General features: G+C 38.5%; 1 long non-coding RNA gene across 1 annotated transcript in view; it reads left to right on the forward strand.

Moving 5' to 3' along the window:
• Window positions 1–1,293: 1,293 nt before the first annotated feature.
• LOC110365303 (uncharacterized) overlaps window positions 1,294–23,240 on the forward strand; it is a 45,076-nt gene continuing 23,129 nt past the window's right edge. The window contains exon 1 of the long non-coding RNA XR_010469858.1: window positions 1,294–1,515. This is a non-coding gene — a long non-coding RNA (uncharacterized LOC110365303). The remainder of the gene's footprint in view (window positions 1,516–23,240) is intronic.

The following is a 23,240-nucleotide window of genomic DNA, read 5'->3' on the forward strand; positions in this document are numbered from 1 at the left end:
ACTTCAAATCCACTCAGCTGGGGGGGCAGGAGGGGTGGGACCCTCAGTTAATTAACAGGGTCCTCAACAAAGGATGTGCCCAGAGTAGCTGCAAAGCTTTTGGACTATTGTGTAATGCCCACAGCCAGATCTGATCAGGCTATAAAACAAGGTCCATGCTGAAGACCTTCTTTGAGTAGTCTTCGCAGAGCAGCGGGTCTATGACTGGAGCCCTCCCCTTAGAATGGGATGCCATCTAAGGAGACTTCCCAGGACTGAGAGCGCCTCACCTCCTCATGTGGTGAGTGGTTATTTACCAGATATATCCTTGAAAGAGTCCTTGTCTAACCCAGACAAGTGTGAGCCCTCCCCTAACCCAGGCGAGTCATTATTTCTTGCGTGTACCCTGGAGTGAGAGGCCTCTGGTTTTGTTTCTTGTGAGTGTATGAGTGTGTGTTGTGGATCCTCATTATTCTTATGTTGTCCTACCCAAATAATCTCCTCAACTGACATCTGAATCTGTATTTTATGTTGTCAGAGTGCTAAATAATTGTATAAACCCTGTTTCTAGTTGGTTTATTTGCTCTACTTTTCCAGCTCAAATAAAGTCTGGTTTGGAACTTGTTGTCCGCCTAAAACTGACTTTTTGGGTGCCTCTGTGACACAAAGTTTTTAAGTCAACTTCAAATTATAAGCAGTACCCAGAGAGTTCAGAAATTACTTCCTCTCTTCTTTTACTTCATGACTCAAGTTGTAAAGAAATGTAGCTTGGGGGAAAATACAACAGCACTTAGGTAGTGTCTTGCAAGCATTAGGAAAATAAGTAATATTAGCATATTTTACATATTAGGAGTTCTTCAGAAGAAGAGCTAGTCATCTATCAGGGCTGCAGCAGGGATCAATAGTGCAGGCAGAACTAGAAGAGGAGTTATTCTCTGCCTGCTTGGCTTCATTGTGCTTCTTCATGAGATGCATCGTGCCCTTCTGACATGTCTGTTTCCAACCCTGAGCCTACTCCTGGTTCTGTATATCTAACACCAGGCACATCAGTTCATCATTCCAGAATATGTGCCTTGGATGTGTACAGGGATTAGGGCAGTTTTGCCACATATAACCCACAGAGCCCAGTCTTTCCACACTTGTGAGAGGGGCTGTTTCTGAACACACACAGCAAATCTGTCCTATTGCTCTTCCACACATAAAGCAGAGATTCTCACTTTCAATGTCCTCCACTAATACTGGTACAAACTAATAATTTTTCTAAGGCTAGAACTTCCAGCATGCAATAGTAAGAGCACATCTATCACAGGCAGCATTTTCAAAGTAACTCAACTGGATCCACCTGAAAGTTTAGTCCTAGCACCTGTTGCTCTCCCAGCAGGGCAGAAGAGGAGTTTGAATAGCCAGTAGTGCACTAGATTCCTGATCGGTGGCTGAAAAAAGCCCAACCAAAACAGAAAACAAACAAAACAAAAAACAAACAAACAAAGAAGAAAACCCAAAACACACAAAAAAACAAAACCAGTGCTTTTAAAGGTAAGAAATGTATGTGTCTTAAATAGCCGGAAGGGGAAAAAGGTGGTGAATATCTTTCTGAGGATCTCCATAGATGAGGCCTGTGAATTATTTGAATAAGCATGTCAGAGGATAATAATCTTTTTATTAAGTTGCTTGTATTTTTTTTAATAAAGTAGTGTTACAAGAGATGTTAAGACTTTATAAACGTGTCAAAGATTTTTTGTTTTGTTTTGAGGAAGATATAACTGGGAGTATGTAGCTGCTGTAAATAGCTTCTCAGCTTTTTGATGAAATCTGGATAAGGCAGAAAAAAACTTGTGGGCTTTTTTGGTTCGTTTTTAGAATTGTGTCAATGTTTTATGATGCAGAAGCTGTTCTACATGACTTATTTAAAGTTATGAGAGAAACCCTTGTCAGTTTTAGTTTTTCATATTAAGTACTGCTCTTCTCATGTTGTTTTATCTGCCTATCCTTCAGGAAAAGGAAACAGGGTGTAAAAATGAAAAACTACTATCTAAAATTTCTAGAACAATAATGCTGTTCTGTGTTCATTTTTAAAAAAGTCTTGATTATATTTTAGTGTAAATTCCATTAGAAGTGTGAAATTAAATTAGAACTTTTTTTTTTTTTTTTTCTTGTGTAATGCTTTAAACAGGAATTCTTCCTTTTTCTCTCCTATTTTCCAAGAAACCCTTTCAGGCCTCCAGATGTTGGTTATTGTAAGATACAAAATTATTAGGGCAGCTCTATTTGTAAAAGAAACTGAATTTAACTGAATTTAAGATTATGTAGACAATAAATAAATAGATAAGGAGGTTGGGAGAGGGCTAAGTAGGTAAAGAAAAGAGGTTGAGAAAGATGCGACAAATTACCATTAGTCTAAATAGTCCTATCTAGCAGAGATTCGTAGGTGTCACAGGAGAGGTAGGTTTTAAAGAAGGGTTTAAAAGAGGATAAAGTTAAATGATCTCCAGGATTATCAGTGACAGATGATGAAATAGGCAAGGATTTGAAGTTAAAGTTTCTAAATACTCTTGTACCTTTAAGTCCAAGACTTGCACTATAAGATAACTAATTTGTCTTCTTTGGTAGTTTGGAGGTTTTGCATGGGTAGTAAGCTGGAGGGTTTTGGTGGTGGTCTGGAGACCTATGTGGATGCTTTATCTGTATAGTAGTGCCCTGTTTAGGTGAAAAATAAAAAGTCTGAGGCTTCATAGTACAAGTTCAAGGCATGTACTTTTCGGGTAAAATCTGATCTGCATATAGGGGATGAGGCAAAGCTATCTTCACCAACTACACCAAAGCTAATCTCCTGTTGGCTGGAGTATTTATTTGTCAACATTTATTTTAAAAAAATTAAAAATTATGAAGTATGATATCGAGTATTTTGAAAAAGGAACATTTCAGCCGTGCTCTGTTCAACCTTGTTTGATTTTTCTTTTTTCATCAATTCTTCATGGCCTTGAGTTGTAATGAAATAATAATCTGGAAGGTAGCTCTGTAGAAAGCCATTTATGGCGTAGAATATGTCAGAAAAATCTGTTTAAGGTGATTTTTCTTGAAACTCCTTGTGTCTGTATACTGGTCCAGTATATAGCTGTCTTTGTAATCTATCTCAAAACATCTCCTACTCATGTATAGAAATTAAAAGTGGTGTCCTAGGCTTTTCTCTCAGTTTGTTTGGTTTGGTTTTGTTTTTTACTTTGCCTTCCTCTCTTGCTGAGAGCACAGCTTCTAATTTTCTCTGCTAAGTACCTGGTAGACTTAAGGTTTTTGCCAGAGTTTGCTGCAGAAAATTGCTTTTGGAAGTAGTTTCTATAGAAGTAGATTTTTGGATTTTTTTTTTTAAGTGCAACAAAAGCATTCTTCAGAATAGGCTACAGAACTGAATGGTGTGCTTGAGGTGATACCATGAAAAAGTCCAGCATGCTAAGGAGATTTTGAAAACTGCTTAAGGGAAAAACCTCTGCAATGAAAACCTAGCTAATCCAAAAAATATTCTGATTTACCCCTTTATATATATATGAACTGCAATAATTTGCTTGCTTTGGGCAACCGATATGCTGAAGAAGAGGAAACTGCATTACCAAACCCACTAAAAGTGCTAGCAAGTAGGGATGGGTGACAAAAAGGCAGGTAAGAAAGCTATTTTTTTAAAAGAAAACTAATGTTCTGTAATGGTGCGACCCTGCCTGCCAGCATAGTGTTCGCTGCTGCTCCCTTCACCCTTGATTTTTACTGGTTTTATATTGCCAGTTATGTGATACCTCTCTTCTGCAGTTCTGCTATCTTACCCTTTAAACACTATTCTTGCAAGAAATTTCTGCAATGTTTGTGTAATTGTGACCACAAAACACAGGTTAAATACTAGAGACACAGAAGGTAACATATACCCGAAACCTATCTGAAATAAGAAAGATCACAGCTGGGAAAATGAATCATAGCCTCTGACAATACACAAAATATTTCCTTAAAGGAACTCTGAACTATCCTTTGTTCCATTCTAATCAAAGAAATGGCACTCTGCAGACTGTTTACAACAGCTTTTGAGATTCTACATCTTTCCGGTGAGGGTTATGTGGCTTATGCCTGCTTAAACAAGTCAGTGAATAAGGCTAAATGTCAGCAGACTTTTGCTGTGCATACTATTGAGCAAAACTTGTATGAACCGTAGCTACATAACACTTGTGGGTGTATGTGTACATATATCCATGTGTGGGTGCATTATAATTTAGCGCTAAGGAGATAACAGTGTGAAAAGTGAGGCAGCTGACATTCAGGACCAGCAGGATAATCTACATTGAAAGCAATACTTAGTCTTAAACTTTCATACCTATAAATTGTCAGCAATATCAACAATGCTGAGTGGTGGTTTGTTTGGTGTTCGTTTGTTTGTGGGTTTTTGTTGTTTGTTCGTTTGTTTGTTGTTTGGGTTTTTTGTAAACATGGTTATACTGTTGTTACAAACTCCACACACTTGTGTGATGTGTCCATTTGTTTTTTCATCCTTGTTTAAGTGCTGTGCTATGCCTCTTGGAGTAGAGAGACACCAACAGGCAGCACCCCTTTGCAGGAAGAAGGGGCTGTTCCTGCCCTCCTGTTCAAATTCAGCCTGCTCAAGCAGGGCAGGAAGCTTAAAAATCTGCAGGGGCAGCTGGAAACAACCAAGGAGATGGGATCTGTTCAACTTGGAGAACCTGAAAAACAACTGGGAAGTGCAAAGATCAGAGATTCAGGCCTCAGGAATGAGGGAAAGAAGAGCTTCCTAGAGCTTGAATGGGATATTGAACTGTTTCTCACTGAAGCTGAGCACTGGTGACTTGGCTGCCATCAAGCTGGAAACAAGAACGTGCATGCAAGGATAGAAAAGGCAGAACAAAGGAACACATACTTAATCTACACGTTTCTTTTCCTTATGGCCTATTCACCTCAAAATTTCCATTTTCTTATAACATAACTCTTGTTCATATCCTGACAGAACTTGGCTTTAACTTTAAAAGAATATTGTCATCTGGAGAAGATGCTTATAGGAGACAGTCTAGAGATATATATTCTGGTTTCTTGCCAGTTTGAGGGTGCAACTGTAAGGAACATTTAACGAAGAACTGTTTTTTTTACATAACTGAGGACCTGGTACCTGACCCCAGCAAGGGGGAAGGACCGAGAGACATCGGACTACGAATTCATAATGTAATACACAGTCTCTTCCCAGAATATGTACTGACACCTGTATACATACCAATACCTGTATTGATAAGTTAATTTAGGAGAAGTGTAGCCAAAGTACCAGGAATCCATATCTTAAATAGACTGATAAGGGGAAGGGTATTGTGTGTGTCAGGATAGTCTGTAAACCCTGAAGTACTCAACCAATGGAGAACAGGGGAGGGAAATTGTGGCCAGGATTTTGGAGAGATATAAGCAGGGGCTTTTTGCGCTATTAGGTGTGCCTGCCTTTAGGTAGAACACCCAGTCTCGCAAAATCATTATTAAAATATGCTTTGCCGAGAGATCCTGCCTGGGCCTATTATATTTGCAAAATAATTGTTTCCTGCACAACTATGATGGGAAAGTTGGAGGGGAAAAAACACTTCTGTAGCTGTAATATGCTTATCTAACTATCTCATATGAGTAAACAATAACTAGCCTATAACAAGCCGTAGCTTTTTTTTTTTTTTAAAGCATACAAGGTAAGATTATAGGTGTTAACTTTCAAAAGGAAATAAAAGAAGCTCTAGAGACAATTATTGCAAAGACCTTCCAAAATGGTCTAAAATCCTGTGACTGGCTTTAATGATAAATGTTTAAAAAAAACTAATCTGAGGGAAGAAGTATCTCTTTACAAACCTACTGGCTTCTCAGTCTTTAGGATATATTTGGTGCACACTTTGAAACTCTTCTCTGCAACAGGGGAAGTTTAATTTCCTTTTTAAAATGGAGATTAAAATTATTGTCTTAATGAGCCTGGACTTTCATTAAAAGCTCAAATATATCCAGACCACCAAAATCGTGGCAGCTAGGGATAATTCAGAGTGGTGTGTCTGGTTCGTGTTTGTTGTTGGTTTGGTTTTTTCCTCTAACAAAAGTAAGCCCAACTCCTGAACCAATTTGTAGGTGTAGTTGACAATCATGAAAGATTCAGTGCTAAAGTGCCATGTACAGATATTCATACATTGGGGAATACAGTAGGTCAAAGCCTCTAAGATCATGATAAGATAAAATCCAGAAGAATTTAATAATACCAAGTTTAATAGGACTTCAGGCTTCCTTTTAGATTCTTGAACCTTTACACTTAATTTTGTCAACCTTGCTTACACACAGGTTATATTTGAAATTTCCTCTATTTCAAAAGAGGCTTCTGAGTTACTTGTAGGACAGCAGAAACTTGTGCTTTAAGAAATATCAGATAAGCAATGATTCATTACAGATTGGGAAAACACTGGAGATATAGTACAAGATACAATAGGAAAAGTTTGAATTTCAGTCTTTAAGACCAGACTTGGTTTGTATTAACAGAGTTCTACTGTAACTTTTCTATAATCTCCTATTGTCTGCATGGTGTCTTTTAAACATACTGTTCTGAAGTTTTTCCAAGTATTGGATTTTCTACACTAAGAATATATAATAAATCTCAAGCAGTAGCTCTTCCTGTGAAAAGAATTAACAGGGTGTTAAGTCTTGTCAGATGGACAAGAGTCTCTCAAACTCCTAAACATCAGCAATCTTAAAGCTTCAAGCTTCAACAATGCTCCTGTCATCCTGAACAGCTTTAATTTTTTTTAGCCTGATTTCATTTCCTTGAGAAAAGAACTCTGTAATCAAAGTATGTCTGTCTTTTGGGCTGAAAATCAGTCTTAAGTTACTTTTGACTGAGTTAGCAAGTTCCAAACAAATTTGACAGGAGAACAGAGCATCAAGTGCTCTTCTTTAAGTTTCTTGACAAGAGGTGGACAGGTGGTAGAAAGAGTACTTGTTTAGCACTGTCAAGGAGAGGAAAACTATAACCTGAAGGTTATACTTTACTAAATATTGTGAATGTCCTGATTTTGTTAAAAACAAGACCAGTTCTCTTTTAGTGATTTTTCTTTCAGCTCAGTTCTTCTAGGTGGCTGTAGTTTTCTGAGTTTTAGCCTGCATATTTTTCCTAGGATGCTGTACTCAGTGCTGATAAGAAGACCAACGGAATGCTGAAGAAGCTCGTGTTTAGATTTATGACTACGGTAGCCAAGAAAGACTGATGAGTTTTCCCACATTTTGTTGTGAGAGGGGTGTTTGAGGAGGGGTGGATGGAACAGGTGACTAGAACTGACCAACTGATGATCAATTAAGTATTCCATCCTATAACAGTCATACACCCTGTATAACAGGGTGATCACGAGGGTCACACACTCTTTGACCATGGCCGGCATCTAGAGAGGACCCTGTCTGTCTGCCTGTGATCTACAGGCCTCAGGCCCTGCATCCCTGCAACCAGTGTCTGGTTTGCTGTGAAGTCCCGCCCATGACTTCTGGGGGCCTGAGCTGCAGCTGCTGGAGCCACCAGCTCCGCACACGCAGCTCTGCTGCTGCTGGAGTGATGCCAACTCCACATCAAGCATTCGAGATTGGTTTCGTATATTTTATATATATTCTCTATTGGTAGCATTAGTAAAACCCTTTAAAACTCTCCAACTTGAAGTCTAAGTCTCTCTTCCTTCCCCCTTATCTTTCCTATCATCTTCCTGATCTAAAAGAAGAGGGTGGTGGGAAGTGAGGGGGTAACAGGGAACGTCTGCCATGGTTTATTGCTGCCTTGCCTTAAACTGTGACAGCGGAATAAAAACTGAAGCTCAGAGCTCAGTTTTTGCCTTTTTTTTTTTTTTTTTTTTTTTTTTAATTTGTAGTTTCATCTCTTGCAGGACTTTGTTTCACAAATTCCAATGCTTTTGGTTTTCTTTGTTTTGTTTCCTTGTCCTGTGTGATTTTTTTTACAGAAGTACTTCTAAAGTATCATTGTCACACACCACATTACTGTGAAAGCATGGTCACATATGCAAAGCAACACACTCATCACATTCTGGAAGAGGAACGGTGGACAGGTTTTTCCACTTTACTGCCATCTGGTAAATTGTGCAAAATAAGAATAAGTGTTATTCACAGGGGCAGGTGCGATGTATGGTGTCTTATGCGGGCCTGCTCTTCCAGTTGCCCCATCTCAGGGTATTGTTGGAGCACACAACACAGTTCCAGTTTCCTTTCAAGGGAATCAAATCGCATTAGGAAAGGTGGACATTCAGATCCAGAGCAACGCATGATCTTCCAAACCCATCTTGTTTACCTGTCTTGTAATGCAAGTAGAGTGAAAATGTGCCTGCAATATTGATAGTTATGTGAAATTACAGTTTACTTTTTGAGGCAAGTACTAACTCAAATACCTAAAAAATAGATGCCTGCACTGAGTTGTTTGGAATTTCCCTTAGATTTCGCCTGTACTCAAGGATGGAAGATAATCAGCTCAAGACACAGGAGGAACAGAGATAACCTACTTCAAGTAAATAATTTGCTTTAACTATCCAATTAACTCTGACAGCTAATTTTATGAGATTTAAGTCTCTTCCTGCTTGTCTGACAATTGTACTGAGGGTTTAGCAGGTATTTTATAAACCTCTGAAAATCTAGCTAAAAAAAAGTCTGTGCAAGCCTTTCAAGGGGACTGCTATTAATGGAATATCTCTAAAATGTATGGAGCCTGTGGGCTATTCCTCTGAGTTGTGCAGTCACACTTGTAGTGCTACCTGGGATTGTATTTAAACTCCATAGCTGAGGTTGTACTCTGAAAGTTGATGAGGTGAGAAGAGTGCTTTTTGTTCTCTCATTCTACTGTTCTGCTCATTATCAGTCTCCAGTCTCTCTGAGAAGAGGCAACACAGGTACATAGAGTTCATTTGCAGTGCAAATCATATATTGGGGAAAGTAGGGTTTGGTATACAATTCTTGTGTTATCAGCTGTAAGCTGCTGTAGTGCATGTTGGTACTGTTAGATGTCTAGTGAAATACTTGAGTTGCAAAGGGGATGAAAAATACAGTAGCCTTTTCTTTGTGGCATAAACCCTCATGTTCTAATAGTTCTTAAAACTCGTTTTTCCAAACTGATTTTTCCTTGACAAAATGCAAAACCAGAAATAGTTTTGAATTCTACCATATCCTTTCCTGTCACTGGATGGGAACACCTGCATGACTAGGAGGGTCAATAGAAGTGAGCACAATTCTTTACTCACTGTGTGAGCATCATGATTCTGCCCTGTTCAGCAGCAGCTTGCTTCCTCTTCTACTCTAGGATCTGAAGCTGGAAACTGAAACAAGGCAAAGAATGTGTCTGATTTCAGGGACTTCTCATGCAAGGCACTAGAGCTGTATAGGAGCAATGTGATGTCCTGTCCTTCCCTCCATATGAGTATTCAGTGTGGATCTGAACTATTCCTGGTATCTTTTCCTAAAGCTCCTTAAGGGGGTATGGGGGAGTGTATCTATGTACTTTGTCATTATAGTGTATTTTGTTGTTTTTCAACAAAAGCAAAGGCAAAGATACAGGTGAAAAAAAGCCACAGAATCCTCACACATGCTGAAACCCTGCTGTTCAATCTGTAGGTGAAATGACAATGTGATGCCTTGCAAGCAACATCTTTCTCTGCCCTGCTGCTGATCTGGTCTTTTATATAGCAGAAGGCAAAAAATACCTAACAAGTACAGATGTGCAGTCTAAAGTAGCAACTTGCAATGTTTCATCCTTAGTTCTGTGTTGCCACAGCAATCAGCTATCATCAACAGATGCTTTTCACCAGTCTGCAGTGTCTTGTTGGGTGGGGAAACAGACAGTTGACAGAAGCGAGTGAGGAAGTCTGAGGAGAAATTAATAACAGCTATGACTCTGTCAAAGAAGGGAGGAGGGAAGAAAATGGAGAATGTATTAAAAGACGAAAGAGGTTGGGGAAGAAAAGTGAGAAAACTGCCACCCTTTAGCCATGCATGGAATTAAGGAGTTCAAAGGCCGCAAGAGAGGTCAGGCAGTGAAGAACAATTATTACCAAAAGGCAATGAACTACAGTGTTGGGATTTGTAAAAAAAAGTAGTCCAAGCTCTTTAAGTTTTCATAATACTTACAAGTATGAATTATATATATGGTCGTCTGCATAATGTCAGCAAGGATTCTGAAATTAGGTCTTAAAAACACGAGTTTGGGGAAAGTTAAATCTTTGCAGCCACAGTGCATTGCTGTCAGTAGCAATACTCACACCTGGGTTTTTTGTTGTTGCTGTAGTTTTGAAAGTTTTGTGTTTGTATTGACAACATTCTCCTTGTTGCCTGCCTCAGGCCCTGCATATCATTGTCTATTTGCACTGTTTGAGAGTACTAACATAGAATTTTTTTTCCAGAATTTCCAGAATAAGGAGTTAAAGGAGCAGGAATAGCCTTCACACTCACCAGCAACCTAATGAAGTATTTAGTACGGAAGGAAGCGGTGGAAACAGTAAAAGACCTGCAGGAGTAAAACTACATAAAAACACCTCAAATTTAACTCAAAGCACACTTCACTGGTGTGTGGATTTTCAGAAGAATATAAAATTAGCCTGTACAGCTGGCTTCTGGACAAGACTGCCTAGCTACAGAGCTCAATTCTAATGCACAGTAGAGAGGAGGGGAAGAGGACAAAGACCTCAAGCAGAGGGCCAGAAGGATAAGCTGATGAGAGAATATTACTTTGAAGAAGTAGGTTAGCAAAAGGACATTGTCAACCTTTCAGCATGCAACAATTTCACTGCATTTCACACACTGCATGCAGATTGTGCTAAAGCCCTTACAGAAATAGAAATATGCAGCATGTCCTGTATCCAGTACCCTTATTCTTCTGAGAGAGAAGAGTGACTGAGGGTCACAGTCCTTGCTTGCATCAGCAGGTATAGCTTGCCTGGAATCAGTGGAGCTGAACACCCACTCCTCACAGCAGTAGCTTGTCCTTGTAGGTTTTTTTCCTAGCCAAATGACAACAGTTCAAAGTGTTACTATTGAGTATATACATTCAATAAAGATGATAATACAGTATGTAACATTCTGGATATGTTATCCACTTATCTCTGTTATATATACTATGTTTATCACCTGAGATGGAATAATATACTTAAGGCAAAGATTACTGTAATTTTTTCTTCTCTCAGGAAATAATTTTTTAAATGCACTAGAAGAAGAGACTTGCTTTCCTTCTGGGTAGAACAAGCTCCTTTTTTTGTCTGAATGAACCATTTTCATCTTCCCATTACTGTGATTTCAGCTCTGCAGAAGCATGATTCGTGCGGATGGCAACAGGGATTATCTAGTGATTATTGCACAGAAGTACATGCATAGAATATTTCAACACTATCATGTCAAGTGCAGATGCTGCAGAAGAGCAGGTTCTTGCCTTTTTTTTTTTTTCTCCCTTTCCTTTCTTTTCTTCTAAGCTATTGTCTGTATCTGGCCTACTAGTGACTGCATCCAATGTAGATTGGTTGAGAGGTGTGGAGGTGGGGAAATATGAGAGTATAGTAGTATAACAGCCACAGAGAACTAACTCCTAAAATAACTAAGACAATCACCTCAGAAATCTAATGCTAGCTGTCCCAGTCCTTGGAAGACTATATCCCCAATGGTAAACATGGCTGATTCTGGAACATTTTGGGGTGTATTTGGTTTGGTCTATAGGCCTGTGGATTTTTCTTTTTTTCTTGGGGAGAGAGGGTGTGGTTTTGTTTTTTTGGTTTGCTGTTTGTTTGTTTTGTGTGTGTTTGGTTGTGTTTTTTTTTTTTTTTCTTTTGGGGGTGGTTTGGGTTTTGTTTGTTTGTTTGGGTTTTTTTGGGGGGAAGGTTGTTGTTGGTTGGTTGGTTGGTTTTTTTTTTAAGTGATCTCCCTTCTTTCCCCTCTGTCTTGAGAAAGCAGAGATCCAGAGAATGACCTGAAGGTCTGGAACAGGAAGGAATGACATTCTTGCAACACGTGCAAGAGGGAGGTATCTCTTGGAAAACAACCCCTGTGATCTTGCTCACACTGTGTACCATGCTGTTGTTTTGAATAAATATTACCATGTTTACTTAAATATGGGTGGCACTATCTAGACCTTGGACTCAGGTGTATTGCTGGCCAAAGCCATCTCGGTAGAACAGGCAATGCTGATGTTATGTCTCAAGGATAACACAAAACTCAATTTTGTAAAAGCAATAAAATAATTTCTGGTAACAGGGAGGAAGGTGGGACAGGGCCCTTGGGCAGAAGGGAGAAGAGGCAGAGGGCTAGGAGGAACTGTGGGACATGAGAAGCTGGAGTCATGGAGGTTGTAGGTTGAGAATAAAGGAGAAAGTGGTCAGTGGAGATACCAGTTTGTAGATGGAAAAAGGGTGGAGGGTGATAAGTGAGGCTAGGAATGGAGAAAGGGACTTTGTGAAAGAGAAGTGAGCAGTTCTGGTTGCACAGCCTTTGGAGGAGCAGGCTGCTGGGTTTTGTCCTTATTATGGGCAACCGTCTGCTCATCCTGGGTCCCATTCTATGCCAGTGCAAACACTGAGACAAACCTCTAGGACAAAATCTGTGCAAATGATTGTAATGAACAACAGATGCCTTAGGAATACAAGAAGCTTTGAGCCTAACTAAAATGTCTGGAACTTGGGATGAACAATGGAGTGGCAAAAAGAAAAACTCAGCTCAAAGGGAATTCATCAATGAATTCTATAACCCAGAATAGACAATATACAATACTTGTATGCCAAGATGAGTATTTATCTAGCTCATGAGAATATCAAGATGGGGAGAAAAATTATACATACATAGTGTGGGTGGGTTCAACGGGCTAAGAAATTAAAGGAACTCAACATTTTTCTTAATTTCTCTGTGATGTAGAAACTTAGGGTTTGTTTTGTTTTGTTTTGTTTTCTAGTAGAGAAGGACGGGTGTAAACAAAAGGGCTGAATAAAATGATGTGTAAGTAAGAAATGGAACACAAATTCAACTCAGCAAAATATATATTTCAGTAAAATCAAATGGTCTGTTGAGGATCCAGTAATGGCAAATTCTTATTACTCTACAATTTATTTAAATGTTTGAGTTCATCAAATGTTTACTTGCTTTGTCTACATCGAAAATTAAAATATTTGGTGCATAGAAAAAATGCATACACTTTTTTGTCTTCTATTACCTTGCATTTTTGACAAAGCACTAATTTTCGGAGAAGTAAAAATTATGGACAGTCTTCATGTTGTGGTGACTGCTAGTGCAGTAGCATGTGATTTCTTTCATCAAATGACAAATACAGAATATGTTCAGTTTATAAAATTTCCACTGTACTGTCTCTTTAACTATGCTGGGCAAGCCAAGAAAATTTGGAGCAGTACACTTTGATTTCAGATCAGGTAAGCTAGTTGAAACAATTAACTTACTGCAGTGCAGTGAGGTCTGGCAGATAGAGATACGTAGGTGAGTTAGAGTTGGAAAAAGAGCCTGAAATTCCTATGCCATGCTGCAAGTCTCAGATTAAGTCATAGCACCTCTTAGGAATTTAACTTCTGAGAAGGTGGAGTGAAGGAGGGCAGGATTTGTTTTGTCTTGCCTGTCTGTAGCCTTATACAATGGTTGCTTAAGTCTGAGTGAGCCATGCTGGGTTCTTGTTATGGTCAGTGAACAGGTCTTCAAGGTGAGGCTCATCTCATCCTGTTTTAGCATTCTCATCTGATATGATGCAAATCATGCCCATGATACTCTTGTTTCTCTTCTCTAGTTATGATGTATGATTCCATTACAGATCTCTGTGTACGAGTTAATGTATTGTCAGGCAGATGGCTCCTAACCTATCATGGTCTGAACAACAGAGACTACAGCTTACTTGAGATTTGGCATTATGTCAAAACTGGAATAAAGGTTGATAAACCTAGGCTTAGGTTAGGGGATTTCTTGTCTGCAAGTCATTGTGCATAAATCCCACAATGGTGGGAAAATGGACAAATTCTCCCCTTTTTCTATACTATTTGTCTGATGTACTTTTACTGTGACATAACAGTCATAGGCTTATGGACTTTAGCGTTAGGATTTTTTTAAAGCAAAAACCCTCACAAACAAACAAACAAAACTACCTCCAAACCCACAAAACTCCTTCCTGTGATTTGGAAAAGTACAGAAATCACCAAAGCAGATACAATAACCTGGATTTTCAAAGTTGTGCTGATGGAATGGCAAGTGTCCTTAACATGCAACACCACTGATTTGCACATGTACAGTAATCACTTGCATTTGTAAGTTAGACTTGCATAAATACCAACATGATGTTTAAATATCTAGAAAAGTTGTGTTTCAGGTTTGACTGAATTTTTTAATGAATCAGTTTGTTGGAGAACTTGGAGAAACCTCCTCTTAAACTCTTACACAAATCATTCTGGAACGATTATCTGTATTAGAACTGTATGAAAAAGTAAATAGTGGGCTTAAGTGCATGTATCAAAGTGAAAAAACTTGTCAAATTTACTTTATGGACTTCATCCCAAGCTATGTAAATCAAAGTTAAGACTCTTAGTTACTTGGGTAGGATACAATCAGTCATTTGCATAACATCATCATTATTGTTTTAGAGGTGGGAAAGGGATCTACTGTTAAGGACATTCACACCTTCTCATAAACTAAGAAGAGTTGGTAATGCCAACTGAGAAAAGGATGACAAAGAAACTAGCAGAAATGAAAGCCAAGTGACTTTAACTAAAATGTACAAAGGAAGCAGAAAAAAAAAAGTGCTTTAACAGAGATGCAGATTTGTCATGGACAGTAGAGCTGGCTGAATACTGAAAATACTAATTCTTAAATAATTATCCCCCAAGAAAATGTCAGCACTTGCAGCTATTTAACTCTTTGTGTATAGTACAAACAAGTAACAGATCATAAATGCATCTGTCTTATGCTGTACCCACAAAAAATGGACTAAGTTTCAATATGAAGACTGCAGGTATCTATGACAGAAGTGGTCTCTTTTTATAATTCTGATCTAGTAGGTACTGTAAAACCTATCAATTAATGGAAGAGATTTGCAGAGGAGTGATGAAAAATCCCTTTAAAGTTGGGGGAATTTCTCAAAAGGGATTGAGTAAATAGATGCAATTCAGTCAAAGTCCTTTGAGATCGGTAGCTCCCAGTAATTTACTAAGAAGTAATGCAGTAGTTTCCAGCTTCCCCAAGAGACTACTGTGGTTCTGTCCAGCCCATACATGGGACACTTCCAGAATCAGCAAAAGGAATGCCTTTGCTGATGTAGCAGCAAAAGCTGCAGCTCGCCAGCCTGTGGTAAAGATTATGACAGTTGTTTCAGATAAGGGTTCATGGCTCAATCTAAGAAAATTGTATCAATGAGATGTGAAAAATGAAGAAAAACAAGAGTGGAGAAAATGGGAAGCAATGGAAGATGATGATGTAATATGGACAACAGGGAGAAAACCGGTCTTGCCAGAAAAATACTTTATGACTATAACCAACAGGTTCCATGATAAAGCTTATGGAGGAGTGGCAGCAGTAGCTAATGAAATACAGCAACTATGGGTGGCACTGAGTATCTGTGCAGCCACTAAGAGAATTATTAATGGCTGTTCTACCTGCCAGAAATTCTCAAATATAAAACTTGTGCATGAATTGGGAAGATGGCAATGGGCTTTTTTTCTTTTCCAAAGAATGCAAGTGGATTATGCTGATATGCCCAGAGTATGTAGATATCAACATTTGCTAGTGATAGTAGACCAGTTATTGGGATTGGTGGAGGCTTTCCCAAAAAGAAAAGCAGACAGTAGAGGTGTAATAAAAGCTCTCCTTAAAGAAACTATTCCTAAGTATGGAATAAAGGAATCTATTGAATTGGACAGAGGATCACATTTCACAGCAGAAATAATTGACTGACTTTGTGAAAGTTTAGGAATACAAAGAACATTGCACACTCTTCAAGCATCTGGGCAGGCAGAAAGAATGAATTGAACTATTAAGGAAAGAATAGCTAAAATGCACACACATACAGAGTTAAAATGGCCAGAAGCCTTGATTTTTTGCCTTATGAGACATCCAAAATGTCCCAAAATAACCCCTAGGACAAAAGTCCTTTTTGAATTACATTTAGCTATACTGGAGACTTTTGTATCCTGGCCAAAACTAGCCTCTTCAATGGAGATGAGAGTTCAACAGTTTATATTTTAAATTTACAAGAAAGCTTTCAAATTGAAAGAAATCATTCTGAATGGTACAAACCCACCTCTCCGCAGATACAGGTACATGATTTGCAGCCTGGGGACAGAGTTCTAAAAGAGGTATTTTCCTGTCAGTTGAAATTAAAGCCCAGGGTGGGAGGGGGCATATACCATCTTATTAAGTTCTTTGCTGTAAAAGTTACAGAAAGGGAAGCATGGATACACCACTCACATGTTAAATGATTCCTGGAGGATCATTCAGTGGATGAACGTGACCAGCGGAGGAAGAATCTGCTGTGTCTACTGTTTTAGAAACAGAAAACATTTGAATTTATTTTCCAAAGCTACTTGAACACAAGATTTTCAAGTGCCTGAGGAAATTACGGAAATACTAGTGGTAAAGTTACTAACTTTTGCCATGCTTATTACATGGTTAGAGAGAATATCTAAATCTATACAGCCTCATTACAAGTGGAGAGAAAAATATCTTTTTCATCCTATCACAAACCATAGTCAAATTACTAATAAAACTAATTGTTGGACATGTACCCACCTTCCAAGGCACTTCTATCATTCCCCTGTTAAGGATCCCTATATCGAATGACATATCATGGACTACTTTATGGACAAGTACTACTGTGGCAGTTGCATATCCCCTGACAGGATCCAGAGCCTTCAACAGGACAGTTGATGGCTCTTTCATGCTTTTTCTGCCCCACTGTGCCTGTCCCCATGTACATACCTAGGATGGCGCTGACAGTCACCTCCTCCCCACACCTGGGGATGGGGTGACTCCACCTCCACCCAACTCGGGGAGCAGGAGGGGTGGAACCCTCGGTTAATTGACAGGGTCTTCAACAAAGGAAGTGCTCAGGGAAGCTGAGAAGCTTCTGGACCATGTTGTAATGACCACACCCAGATATGACCAGATTATAAAATGGGGTCCCCGCCAAAGACCCCCTTTGAGTGGTCTTCTCCGAGCAGTGGGTCTGTGAACTGAAGCCCTTCCCTCAGACTGGGACATTGTTTAAGGAAACTTTCTGGGATTGAGAGAACCTCATCTCTTCCTGTGGTGAGTAGTTATTTTTATCTGCTGGATGTACCCTTGAGTGAGTCCTTGCCTAACCGAGGCAAGTGATGGTTTTTTCTGGGCATCCTTGAGTGAGAGGTCTCTAGTTTTGTTTCTTCTGAATGAAGGAATGCACATTGTGAATCCTCATTATTCAGATGTTGTTGTACCCCAATAATCTCCTCAACTGATATCTATTTTGGAACGTCTTGTTCACCTAAACTTGACTTCTGGGGTACCTCTGTGACATCTACTTTCCATCAAGACTCACAAAAATGGAAAGCGGTGATCCCAGAAGCAAAGAACAAATATGCAACATATGTAAAACATAATTTTACTCAAATGTCTACTCATAATTTTACTCATAATTTTACTCAAATGTCTACTTAAGCACCTATAAAATAGCATTACACCTGTGGACAACTTTAACAATTGTAACCAAACAATGAAACTTGGGGACTTTTCCAATACACCTTGGCTTGTACCTGAGTGTAAAGGGTGGTTTCGAATATGTGGTAAGAGACCTCACAAAAAATTATCAAGAGATCATTTGGGAACTTGTGCCTTAGGATCCATTACTCCTAATATTTCTGTGTTCTCAAATTTAATTATGGAAGCAGGATCATGGTTACAGACATTTGTTCATAGGACCAAACATAGTAATCCACTAGTAGAAAGGCTGACTGCATTCTACTCCTTTGTCTAGATGGTTTATTCCCTGGTTGTGTGTGAGTGAATTAAAAAGGCTTGAGTTAACATTTCAGTGGCAATAGATATTCTTGGCAATAACACTGCTGATACAATTTCAGCATTACAATAAGAGGTTTCACAACTCTTCAAAATTACACTGAAAAATAGAATGGTATTAGATAATTTGTTAACCTCACAAGGGGGAATATGGACAATTACTAATACCTGTTGTTGCATGTACATTGACCAGAGTGGGAGAGTTTCAGCCAATGTCTGGAAGGTGGGGGAACAGGTAAAAATAATGCATAAAGTACAATTGGATAATACTTCAGCAGGATTCTGAGAAGTATGGTCTTGGCTTACCTTCTGCATACTAGTTTTAGGAGCCTGGGAAAAACTGAATTCTTTATGGGTTATTGATTGTCATAGTAATCTTTGTAATACTGTTCATTTGTATGACGTGCTGCGACATTTGTTGTACTCAACTGTGTTCACACTATAGAGGCCACAAATATTGTGCTCCCATATAATAAATAACAGGAATGTTAATAAAAACAGAGGGAGGAATGCTCTGGATAGGGCCATTATATACTTACAACTTAGCAATAGTAGTTTAACATTAGTAGACAAAGCCTATAGGCTGTGGTACATGAACTGCAACAACCATATTACAATATGGCATAGAGCTAACTGCAGAACAGGTTATGTGAAACAGGATATGTTAATAGAACCGCATAAAAAGACAACTGCCTAGTAACAAAACAACACTTATCAAACCAATAAGAAGCAAGAAGGTCCTACACTTCAATATTTTTCTTGAACTATTGCGTGAGTGGTAGGAAAATTACATTGTAAGGGTACAACTGCTCAGAGATTTCTTCATTCAGGGTCCTTCTTCAGAGGTATAGAGCTCGAGCTGTCATGTTATGAATAAAGAGAAATTCATAGAAGAATCTCTCTTTTGTCTTGCTACCTCAGTGGAATAGTAGAGTTGAGCCCTGTTATGGTGACCAGCATGTAAAATTTCCCTAACACCAGGCAAGCCTCATTATGTTTGGTAAGCATGTAAACAAGTCAAGTGTCAAAAGGATTATGCAAGCACAAGTAGTGGAATTAAGAAAGGAGAACTCTTAAAGTAATTTTTTTTTTTTAAATAAGAACAACAAACAAAAAAAAAAAAAAACAAAGAAAACCCAAGGATAATCCCAAAGTATGTGAATTAAAGAAGCTCTAACTTCCATTTCACTTGCTAGTCATAGTCTAGAAAAGCAAACTTTCCACCAAGAAAACCAAGATCAAAACCCACATATCTCAAATCCATGATAATGTTCCATGGTTTTAGTTATGTATTCAAGTGTGATTCGTTCTGATTACAGATTTAATCAACAGCTAGGTAGTACAATTATTAGAAAGCTTAATATCCTGCACTTTCAACTTGGGAAATGAGGTTTTCTTTGTTTAGTTTCTGTGTTCTAGTAATAACTTTCTTGCTCGTGGTTTGGTGCTTGGGGTTTTTGTTTGTGTGTGGGTTTTGTTTGGTTTGGGGTTTTGTTTGTTTATTTTGGGGTTTTTGTTTGTTTTTTAATTTTTGGAACTTGCTCATTGAACTCTCTTTGCAGGCGTACTGTACATTGTTGATATTTGAAGGTGATTAATGGAATCAAACTGTCCAACAGGACACCTTGCTTTAGATGTATGCCTTTGCAATTCTAAATCTGATTTTTTTTAAAAAGTAACAATTTGTGTGAGCACATAGGCTGATTTATGTTTGGGGTCTGAGGGGGTTTTTTTGTTGTGTATTTTATGTTGTTGATGGTTTTGGTTTGTTTTTTCTTTGTTTGGGGGGGGGTGGCTGTTTTTGTTTGGGGTTTTTTGTTGTTTTTGTTGTTTTGTGGTTGTGTTCTTTTTTTTTTTTTTTAAGTAGTAACATTGTAATGCTACATATTCAGAGATTTTTATTTTTTAATCAGAAAAACATGCATGTGAATTTAAGGCTGTAGAAGTTTCCATACATAAGCACTTATATTAAAAGATTGTTTAAAGAACCTGTGAATCTATATGTGTAGAAAACACATCTGTACAAATACATACGAAAGGCAAATCATCAGCACGCAATCTCTAATCCACTATGTAATCCTATTTGAGTAAGGGTCAGATTTCCCTGGTTACTTGAAAGAAGCAGTCTTGATTTGCCAGGCTGTGACTCTTCACTGAGCTTTAGCAGCTGCAAGTTCAGTATCCAGGATGACCCGGATCTTGGACCTGACTTATCCTGCAATAGAGGGTGGTGGGGGGTGGGGGGGGATGCATAATTTCTCTGTTAGTACTTTTATTCTAAACCCTCTCAGTGCTAAACTTCCCACATCCACAAGTGGCATTTTATGTATTAATTAACAACTAAGCTTTTAAAGTACCACCTACTAAAAGCACAGGACCAGGCACTTCCAAGCTGCTGAAAATCTATCAGGCGAGGCAAAAAGCTAGGTTGGTAGAGAAGGGTTCTTCTTGAAATATGGTGAAAAAATAAATTTTATGGTCAGTGGAAGGCATCATGCGAGGACTACAGAAACACTGCTTGCCACTGTAGGGAGGAAATTCACGTTGCCAAAACTCAGTTAGAATTCAAGCTGGCCACTACTGTAAAAGACAATAAAACGGCTTTTTAAAAAATATTAATGACAAAAGGCAAACTAGAAATAACATTGGCCCATTACTTGATGAGCATGATCACCTTATCAGCAGGAACATAGACAAAGCCGAGACACTTAATGCTTTCTTCACCTCGGTCTTCAACACAAAAGATGGACTTGGGGGCCCCCATAGCCCTGGGTTAGAAAACCATAGCTGCATGAACAATAAACTCCCAGTCCTGGGGTGCATCCAGCACAGTATTGCCAGCTGGGCAAGGGAGGTGATTGTCCCGCTCTGCTCTGCACTGGTGCGGCCTCACCCGGAGCACTGTGTGCAGTTCTGGGTGCCACACTATAAAAAAGATATAAAGCTACTGGAAAGTGTCCAGAAGTGGGCTGTGAAGTTGGTGAAGGGTTTAGAGGGGAAGCTGCATGAGGAGTGGCTAAAGTCACTTGGTTTGATCAGCCTGGAGAAGAAGACACTGAGGGGAGACCTCATGGCAGCTACAGCTTCCTCACAAGGGGAGAAGGAGGGACAGGTGCTGATCTCTTCTCTCTGGCACCCAATGACAGAACTAAGGGAATGGCAGAAAGATGTGCCAGGGGTGGTTTAGCTTAGACATTAGGAAAAGGCTCTTCACCCAGTGGGTGGTGGAGCACTGGAACAAGCTCCCCAGGGAGGCAGTCATGGCCCCAAGCCTGACAGTGTTCAAGAAGAAACCAGACAACACCCTCAGACACATGATGTGAACTGTGGGGTTGTCATATGCAGGGACAGGAGCTGGACTTGGTGATCTCTGTGGGTCCCTTCCAATTCAGGACATTCTATGACTCTATGAAAAGTTTTACCATAGCACATGCTATGTTTCTTTCCCCTTCCACATAACTCTGCTGAAACTTCCTTGCCTATATGACTTTTAGGAACATAAACTGATAGAGGGAGGTCAACTGATGTGAAAATATACCGGGGATAAAATTAATATTACATATGGACACGGTCTGAGGTCACAAGTTATTTATTTTCTTCTATAGTAACAAATTTTCTGGGAAGGAAGCATGCACCATCTAGTACATATTCTCTACATGTTCATACATCTTCTCTATTTTCAAGCAAGAACACAAATTTTCCACAGCAAGAAAAAAAATTATCCTCTGTTTTGCTGGTCACTGAAGTCTTGAATCAGTACACACATGCACAGTACCAGATACTAAACCTAACTAACCAAAAGTTATCTCAGGGATGATGTCTACAGGCTGCTGTAGGCAGAGAGGTGAGGTATTAAATGCAATTTGCCATATCTACCACTATGTTTAATGCCAAGGCAAATCCAAGAAGTAAGTTGGGGAATGTATATTGATCTACTAAGGATGAATAACTAAATAAACTGACTTAAAGCCGGTACTATACTGGAAGAGTTCTTACACACTGCTTGAATTTTGCAGTTAACAGTCAACAAGCAGAATTTTACAGGCCATTAGTCTATATGTGAATTATTGCCCCTGGATATTTTAGAAATTAAAAACACTGTTTCATTTTAGAAATGCTCTTTCATACACAATTAAAATTTCATGATGATATTTAGGCACATCAGTTTAGGACTTATGCCTAGTAACTGGATCAGCATTAAAGACTTTAATATTTCCTTTGGAACAGTTGGTCTCTGGGTTTATAATCTACAAAATGAAAGAATTTAGACAAAGAATAGGAGCTGCTATTGTCCATAGTAGTAAATGCTTTTATGTAATTGGTAAGTTTATCAAAATACATATACTTTAGAGCCCTGAAGATTGTTTAAATCATATGTTGCAAAACTCATCTTAACCAGTTAAATTGTAAACCGTTAAAAAACCCTCAGTAGGAATTCAACTATTCTGAATCATTTATCTGTTTGTTATCCAGGGAGGCTAGAATGGTTGCCACTGAATGTTTTTATAACAATGTTTTGAGATTGTGTAAAGTACATTTTATGTATTAACACTGGACAAAAGAGAAAAGCCACATACAGAGCATAAAAACAAGGCAAACCACAAAAGCCAGAGCATTCAAATTTAAATATGTAATTGAAAAGATGTTCTTGCTTTTGAATTTTCAGGGGTTTGTCAGCATATATCTTAGCCATAATGCTATTTAAATGCAGGTTTTTGTCTACATCATGGCTCTGATTGAAACAAGATAAAAAGCTGTTTGAATTCATTGTTTCTGTGCATTTGTAGCGCAAAAAGCTATCCCACACAAGTGTCAAGATAGATTTTATTTTTTTTTGCCTTCTATTTGATTCATAAGACACAGAGATTGTGCTTTCTTTTACATTTAGACAGACAGAAAAATTCTTTCATTTGAAAATGATATTGTGAAGATATCTCTTTCGTAGCATCTACTTAATAGCATGTTTTTGACTTTTCTTTCAGAATATAAAGTTCTTTCTAGAAAGAATATTAAAGGCAAGTATATTAGAACTGATTTTTACCATTATCAAAATTATATTATGAAATGCGTTTATGTAAGCATATAAACTTTACTTATAAAATGTCTTCTAAAGAGTTCAGTTCTTAACACATCAGTTGAGTTTTATCCAGCAGGTATGCTTTTATTTCTGCTTGTTACATATATCAGTGCTGAAGAATTACTAAAAGTAGTGAAATCTA

The sequence above is a fragment of the Columba livia genome, chromosome 1 (assembly GCF_036013475.1).
Source record: "Columba livia isolate bColLiv1 breed racing homer chromosome 1, bColLiv1.pat.W.v2, whole genome shotgun sequence".
NCBI lineage: Eukaryota > Metazoa > Chordata > Aves > Columbiformes > Columbidae > Columba > Columba livia.